The sequence below is a fragment of the Hydra vulgaris genome, chromosome 11 (assembly GCF_038396675.1).
Source record: "Hydra vulgaris chromosome 11, alternate assembly HydraT2T_AEP".
Lineage (NCBI taxonomy): Eukaryota > Metazoa > Cnidaria > Hydrozoa > Anthoathecata > Hydridae > Hydra > Hydra vulgaris.
The window spans coordinates 4,036,023-4,045,000 of record NC_088930.1 but is presented as its reverse complement, the minus strand read 5'-3'; the positions used below and the strand labels follow the sequence as shown (position 1 = coordinate 4,045,000).

The window sequence follows — 8,978 nt, the reverse complement described above, 5'->3', positions numbered from 1 at the left end:
ATTAAAAGAATGTTGTGTTATCCTTCTTTTTAAGGTATCTGAATATATATTTAGATTTTTAAATTTGTTCTTAAATGGTGTTATCTTTTTTTTTACTTTAGATAAAAATATACTAACTGAAATTGCCAAAAAAAATATGGATATTAATAAATCCTAAATTAAATTGTTAGAGGTTTTTATTTTGAATAATAATTGTAATAAATTGTTTTAATTTTTGTTTAATAATTTTTGATCCAATGGTTAAGCTAATGAGTTAAATTGTAGAGGTTTATATATCATATATATTCTGAAGTAATTGCATTTGATTCTTTTTTTTAAATACATTGCTTAACATTAGGCATTTTAATTTTTTTTCTTTTAAATAGTTAAATAAAATTGTTTTATAGATGAGAAACCAAGTAAGGTTCAACATTGTGTATTTGTTTTTGTTACCAAATAATATCTTTTTGTTACCAAATAATATCTTTTTGTAGATATTATCTATCTTTTTTATATTATTTATCTTTTTGTAGATATGTTTAACTTTAGACTATTAATATTTTGATATTTTTATTTAATTTTTTTTTTGGATGGTTGATATTAGGCTTAAATAAGTTGTTAGAAGAAATACTATCAACTTAAAAATAATTGATAATTTAGTGAAATGATTAGAACTAGGCAAGCTGATATTAATTGTTGTCAAAATATAAGAAATGCTGCTTGGTGAGAAGAAATTAATTTAAACCTAAATTAGAACATGGTTAGATGAGTTGAAAGTAATTATCACATAAATGAAAGAGATAGCCTAGGCGAGATTAATCATTCTCAAAATGTACGAAATGCTCCTAGACAATCAGAATATATTGTATAGCAAGAAGTGATACTATTCTAGATTATAATTATTAAGGAGAAATGAGTCAGATCTGTCAGCATTGCTGTGCTTAAAATTTTCTTGATGAAACACATTTTTTATGTTGTCATAATAGAAGGGTAGTTTTGCTTCCATTTCACTATTTCTGCAAGATTTTCAGGAAGTTATGTATATATCTCAATACCAATTTTTAAAAATATATTAGAATTTATTATGCCTGTCTTTATTTTGCTTTATTTACTGATAATGTGGTTTAACTTATAAATCATAGGCCGCCATGTTTTAAAATGTGTGTCAAGTTTTTTATTGTGTAGATAATCTTAGACCAGATCAAGATATTCCGCCAACATTATCAACTGTATATCTCTGACCCACTTGCAGCAGTTAATTTTAGAAAGTAATAACATTGCAATCAACTTTGCTTACATAATTTAATGTTTCAGTTGCAAACTATAGTTATTGAAGTTGCTGTTGTACTTGTTGGAGATGGTTCACCTGCTTCCAGGGAGGTTATTTACCCAAAAAGTCATTTAAAAGTTTTATTGAGAATGTCAGCTAATTTAGATCCTACGGTTTATAATAAATTTTAAGTTGAAATATAGTCTTTGATTAAAAAAGATTGCAATTTTTATGATTGTTTTATGTTTATTTATTATTCAGTTGTAACAATAGTAATGTTATTGGTAATATGGTAGTATGTTATGTAGTATGTAATAGTAATGTTATTGGTAATAGCGGTAGTGGTGTTGTGGTAAAGCGCTCGCTTCATAAGCAAGAGGTTCCGAGTTCAATCCCCACCGCGTCCCTGGTAGTACCGCGCTCAACTTGTTTCTTCGCGCAGTGGCCTTGTTTGTCAAGGTTCGTGTTTCGGAGTTATAGAGTTGATAGAGAGGGTTATAACCACTATTAAGTAGCCTCCTCATCTGTAGTGGCTTTATCGGCCTTGAGAAGGTGAATAACAAAAAAAAAAAAAAAAAAAAATATGTTTAATGATAGTAGTGAAATTGAAATGGATAATATTAGACTCGATGTTATTAGTGTAAATGGTAATAGGCAACATAAAAATAGTTGTTGTCAAATAAAAGAGATAGATCTAGATAGGATAAAATTAATCGTTGTTGAAATGCAAGAAATGCTGCTCAGCAAGCAGATAACTTACTTGCGAGAATTCAGTGTCAAGCAATGTTTGTTAATTCCATTTTACTTTAGACATTTGAGAACAAAGCAATGTATGAATTTTTCTATTTATAGTAATATTATTTATATATTTATAGTAATATATTGAGTGATTTATAATATATTTATAATAATATTTAGATTAATAACAGTTTATAACAACAATTTATAAACAAACAGTTAATAAAATAAATGGTTTTAATTTTTCTTTATAATTTCAAACATAATTGTTCTTTTTTTTATAGTTTTTTTTTTAAACATCTTCGCTTCCAACAAGGCTGCAAGCAACCACTAATTAGAGTTGGAAGTTGTCTTTGTCATTACTTGATTAGTTTGCTTACTGTTGAAACATGGTTTTAATTTTGTAAATTTAATATGATGTTAAGTTTACTCTATTAATCATTAGTCAACAGTCAGAGAGAAGCCAGAACTTAATTAAGAAATGCTGAAAGTTTTAATCAAATGCTGGGATCTTTTAATCAAGGTAAAAATAATTTTGTTTTCTGGTAACATAATAAACCAGTTACTATTATCTATTGTGTGTTTTTTTACTTTTTTTAACATTCTGCTTCGAAAACATTTTCTTTCTCTCTTTCTCTTAGATTAGAGGGAGAATTAATAAAACTTATTACATATTTCTTAATATAACAATTGATAATGACCATTTATAAGAAATATCTTACAAGTTGGTTGCTATTTTCTGATATAATTGATAACAAATTAATAACTAAAATTGTCCCTTGATTGTTCAAATATTGTAGCAAATGAAATCCTTTTAGTTCAAGTATTTTAGTTAATAAAATATCTTATTAAGTTGTGGTGTTATTTTTACGTTGTATTGTCTATCCTTTACATAATATTTTCTTTTTTAATTTTTCTGGAGACACAGTAATGTGTGCTTACAAATATCCTATGCTATGCGCTATTGTTACTGTGTTTTGTGTTGATAGTACTAGGCTGTTATAGCTATTTTTTTAATTATTTATATTTTCTGTAATATTATCCTAATTCTACTAACAGTAAAATGCAAATAATACTTTTGTATTAAAAATTGTAATTTTTTTTGGATTTCTTTTTTTAGGTATTAGTAGGCTTTACTTGACATTCCTTTACTGATACCTGCTGTGTTGTGACATATTTTAAAAAGAACTTAACTGATGTTAATGCAGTTTTTATGTCGTTAACTATAAGCAATGACATTGTTGATCAGGAGTCAAACTTAAGATGTTATTTATAGATAAATTTGTCTTTAATTTTTCATATCAAGTTATTGTGTTTTTATTGTTATAAATGATTTAATTATTAATATCCAAAGAGTATTTATTCCAGTAGACGCTCAAGGTAAATTGGACTTTGATTATAAAGACATTAGCATTAATAAAAAAATTGTTAGTTTTCAATCCTTTCCCAATGTCAAAGCGCAAAATTTGAAAAATCATTATTATCTCAAATCTCACCATAATAATTATAATCAAGAGAAGGAGAATAAACCCAACGAAGAAGATAAAAACGATATAAATAAGGAAAAAGAAAATCCGTTAAAAAAAAGAAAATGGAGTGAAAGTACCTCAATGAATGGCGAAGTTCTGAATGGTGAAATTCTGAAATAACGAAATTTTTTAATGCATAGAAAAGTTGATACTTTTACTTTGTAAAATAATTTTATTTGATAATATCAGTTAGTATTTATAAGTAATAATTTTTTTTTTCTTTATTCATAAATAGATGTTTAAATCAAAGTTTATATACCATTAATTTGATGGTATATAAATCAAGATTATTTATAACACTCTTAAATTTTAATGATTAAAATTAAAGAGTGTTAATAATAATCTTGATTTTATTAATACTATTAATATGAAGAATTGTTGTCAAAATAAATCTAAGTATATTGATAATGCAGACATGTAGTTAAAGTTAAAAAGTTTGGTGCACAGTGATTAATGAAGTACATAAAGTTCAGGTATTTATAAAATCTGATTTTTTAAATTTATTTTTAAAAAAATTTAATAATAAATTCTGTTAATAATTTATTTAGAGTTCGTCCTAATAAACGCACACCTTTGCAGCCGTTGGAAAACCTAACCAGTGGAACTGACTCTTGGACTCTTTGGAATGCTTTTACAGCACTGTTTCTTTAACCGCTGAATGTTGAAAAAGTGAGCCACTATCGCCGATTTGTTCTCCACCATTAGTTCCAATGCATATATCTACCCCAGTTTCTTCTAAACAACGTGTTGATAAAAACCAATCACAAATTTCACCTCCTAGCATTTCAAATTTTTGTAAACCTTTGAAAGGCAAAGTGTCCGCATCAGCTTCAGTTGGTCCAAAAAAAGCACGAGCAAATAGTAATTGCATTTAACAGGTGTTAAGCAATGCCAAGGATGCAAATGCTTATGACAGTGCACATTCTGATCCAAAATGCCAAAGTAACTTTTTATTTATTTTGTGATACATCTCTCTCTCTCTCTCTCTCTCTCTCTCTCTCTCTCTCTCTCTCTCTCCCTCTCTCTCTCTCTCTCTCTCTCTAGAGTTAGATTTTTATATATATATATATATATATATATATATATATATATATATATATATATATATATATATATATATATATATATATATATATATATATATATATATATATATATATTATATATATATATATATATATATATATATATATATATATATATATAATATATATTTATATATATAATATATATATATAAATTTTTATAGGGGCTGTTGAATACAAGAAATTTAATAATGCTATGGATACAAATGATTGTGACAGTGCACATCCTGATCCAAAATGCCAAAGTAACTTTTTATTTAATTAGTAAAAATATAATAAGGTATACTCTTCCGGCTGGAAATCTATATCGGCTGGAGGTGCATACGCTTCATTAATTGCACCATCAATAACTATGTCACCTTTAATAAAAGTTGTTCATCAGTAACCTAACTACTCTATGATTCATATGTCAAAATTTAATTTTATGCTATTTTTTAGATGCTGCACATGAATTACGAAGACCAATGCCCAGAAAACATCGGATGTTTAGCCAATCTAATTTATTTGATGATTCAACAGATTCAAATTAATTTATTTTAAAAATATATTCAATTTGGATTTATATGTGTATATTTTAATTGCTTAATCCTTTTTTCTTACATGGTAACGTTTATACATCGAAATTTAACTTAAGTTTAACTTTCAACTTACAAACAAATTTTTGACTAACTGATTTCAGTTGCTTACTTATGTCACTATTTATAAATAAAAAATTAACATTACCTATTATAAAAAACAATTTCAAAATGTTATTACTTAAGTAATAAGTTTTAAAATTGATTTTTATAACAGAAAACAACGGAAAAATTCATACTTAAGTAATAATATTTTATATTACTAAAGTAATAATATTTTTAAATTATTTTTTATAATAGGTAATATGTTAATTTTTTATTTATAAATAGTTATTAATAAAAATACCTAAGTTTAGGAATTGAAATATAAAAAGGAAGAGACAGGACTGCAAGGCGAAATTCTAAAGATCCTAAAGGTATAAGTATTTTGTGAAATGTTGTTTTAATTGTTATTCGAAGTCATTACTATTTTTTAAAATGCTTTATATAACAATGTCCCTATGTAGTTATGTAGGAATCCTTGGTATGAATATTTCCAATATTTTATGTAAATTCTTGATGGGTGCATTTAGCAATTAAGGATGCATTAGGTCAATTTATTTAGGTGCTTTTAAACGTGATAATTCAAAACAATTGTAAGTATTATATTTCTAAGTAAAACAATTTTTGTTAATAAAGTAATGTTTTTATATTTTTTTTTTTTATAATAGGTTATATGCTAATTTTTTATTTATAAATAGTTATTAATTTAGATGTAAAAAAACTTTGGGATTTGAATAAAAGAGAAGAGGCAGGGTTGCAAGGCGAATTTCTAAAAATCCTAAAGGTATAATTATTTTGTGAAATGTTGTTTCAATTGTTTATTTGAAATCATTATTTTTTTAAATGCTATATATAACAATATACCTATGTATTTATGTATTTGTATTTAAGAATCCTTGGTAATAATATTTCCAATGTTTTCTATAAATTCTTGATGGGTGCATTTAGCCATTAAAGCTGCATAAAGTCAACTTATTTAGGTGTTTTGAATGTGATAATACACTTTAAAAGCTTGTATTTTTTCCATAAGTAATAAAATTGGTAATGCATATATAGTTTGTAATATATATATATGTATATATATATATATATATATATATATATATATATATATATATATATATATATATATATATATATATATATATATATACATACATATATAAATAGATATATATTTAATTGTTATAGGGGCTGTTGAATGCAATAAATTAAACAATGCCAATGATATATTTTGAACGGTCCACATACTGATCCAAAAATCCCAAGTAACTTTTTAATTAATTAGAAATGTATTAATTTTTATATTAGAAATATAAAATAATTGCTTCGTTCTCTGAAATCGAAAGTAGAAACTACGTTGATTTCTACGTTTCTAAGTTGAAATCTACTTTGTGAATTATATTATTTTACTATAACACATATCAATAATACATTTACATATATTATTGATACGTAAAAATTTAATTTTTTAGATGCACACAGTGAATTGTCAGTAAACAAAAAATGTTGGAAGTTCACCCGATCAAATTTATTTGATGATTCAACTGATCCAGATTTATTTATTTGAATAGAATATATAATTTTATTTTATATTTGTGCTTTAAATATACTTCAGTTAGTTTATCCTTTTTTCCGTAGTTATCTTACATGATATATTAACTCTTACATTAAACTGATTTTGATATTATTCCGATTTATGTTTTTGTGTAAAAATTTGTTTACGATAGTTCATCGTCTCGTCGAGCATTTGTGGCTTTTTTTAATCCTCGGGCCTAGATCAGCTGCTGACATTAGACCGCCATCCTTCGTTTCCTTACTGAATCGCGTCGGGGCGAGATCGGCCAGCCGATGATATAAGCGGTATCGCGTCGGCTTAATATCGGTCAGCCTATGCATCGCGATAGTTTGGGGGGCTAGCCGATGTCGGACCGACATCGATCCGTACGGACAAAAACGATGGCGGTCCGATGTCGGCAGCCGAGCTCGGCCCGACATCGGCTTTAACACAGGGTATTAGTTATAGTGAAAATATTTGGATTAGACACAAAATAAATAACATACAATCTAAACTTTTACTTCAAACAAAATTTAATCTTAAACTGCAAGATATTAACTTCACTTTACAACCTCATGTGCATCTTTGTGTGTGTACTATTTGCAACGACATTATACATAAACCAATTATTATCAAAAACTGTTTTCATTCATTCTGTGCACCATGTCTATTACCACTTATCATTGGCAAACTAATATCAAAAACAAAATGCTCTAAATGTTCCTTTTCAATTCCAAGTAATGGGTTAATTTCATCAACCAATGTCATTGAAATGATAGAAAATTTGCAAGAAGTATGCAAGCAAGATTGTAGTAGATTGTTTAAAGTCAAACAACTGTCAGAACGAAAGAAACATCAAAAAAACTTGTCAGACAACTCCGATATCAAGTTCAACAACATTATCAATATCATCGTCATCAACTTCACAAATAAACTTTTCAGATATATTTGCATTGGATTCAACAAGTGTTATACCAAGAAATATTGAAGATGCTGATCTGCATGTAATAAAACAAAAAATGTCTCAAACAAAATCCAATGTAATTGAATTTCCGACAGGTGGACCAAGGGTAAGACTATCTTTACAAAAAAAGAGACTGTAAAATTACTATAACAAAACAAAAATGCTTTTAATTTTATAATAGAAAACTAAAGTATGATTTTTTGAATATTTTAAATAAATTACACAACATTTTACACCTTATGCTTCACATCAACACCAAGAGCCTACAAAGAAAGTTCAGATGTATGTTTACACACAATTCACAGATGACAATTACATCTAAAACATAATATGAGTAAAACATGTGGAGAAAACATCAGTTCTACAATCAAGCAAACTGCTACTCTTTTGAAATCTTTTAATGAAAATGAAAAAGAAAACATTCTGAGCAAATCAAATATTTTAAAAGCCAAAATATCTACTGAAGAAATGATCGGTTTAAAAGCAAACATGAGCAGTACTTATGTCAACATGAAAATATTATCTAGGTACACAAGATTGCAATTATTATATAGAAATCTTGAAAAGACAAATTCAATACTTTTAATAGTTATTGATAATAAAAAAAACATTATCATTTTAGGTGGTTGAAAAAAAACAATGTAATTTGTGCTTCTAATGCAAAACAAAAAAATGTGGCTAAGAAATGGTCATGTGATGATCTTATTGTTAAAAACGCTCCATTTATGGTTGAAAAAAAAAATTCAAAAGGTTCTTATGAAATCAAGGAATTGCCATGTGCATATATCGAAAATCTACAAGGACATATAACAAATGTACTAGATAGACTAGATAGGTACAAACAAATCTTTTTTAAAAAAATACTTTAACATGCTACAATTAGTTAAATTACTTAAAAAATACTACAATAAATTAAATGCAATACTATAAAAACAAAAATTAATTTTTCTTGTTATAATTTCAGCAACAACCTCTTATTATACAACAAGATTAAAGACAACGAAATCCATATAAAAATATGAGGTGATTATGGAGGTGATTCGTTCAAAATGTTTTATCAAGTAGCAAATGTGGAAAAGCCTAATGCCAAAACTAATACAACAATATTTAATATATTTGAGGCAAAAGATTATACCACAAATTTGAAAATTTCATTGACAAGATTTACATCAGAAATTGATCTGGAAGTAAGAACATATTACGAACAACAAAATAATTCAATTATCCAAGCACACTAA

The 8,978-nt window shown here is 26.2% G+C and overlaps 1 long non-coding RNA gene across 1 annotated transcript; it reads left to right on the top strand.

Moving 5' to 3' along the window:
• The first annotated feature begins 3,886 nt into the window (after positions 1–3,886).
• LOC136087168 (uncharacterized) lies at positions 3,887–5,306 on the top strand. The gene is made up of 4 exons (XR_010641595.1): positions 3,887–3,989; positions 4,065–4,458; positions 4,766–4,846; positions 5,040–5,306. It is a non-coding gene; the product is annotated as an uncharacterized LOC136087168 (long non-coding RNA).
• The last annotated feature ends 3,672 nt before the right edge of the window (positions 5,307–8,978 follow it).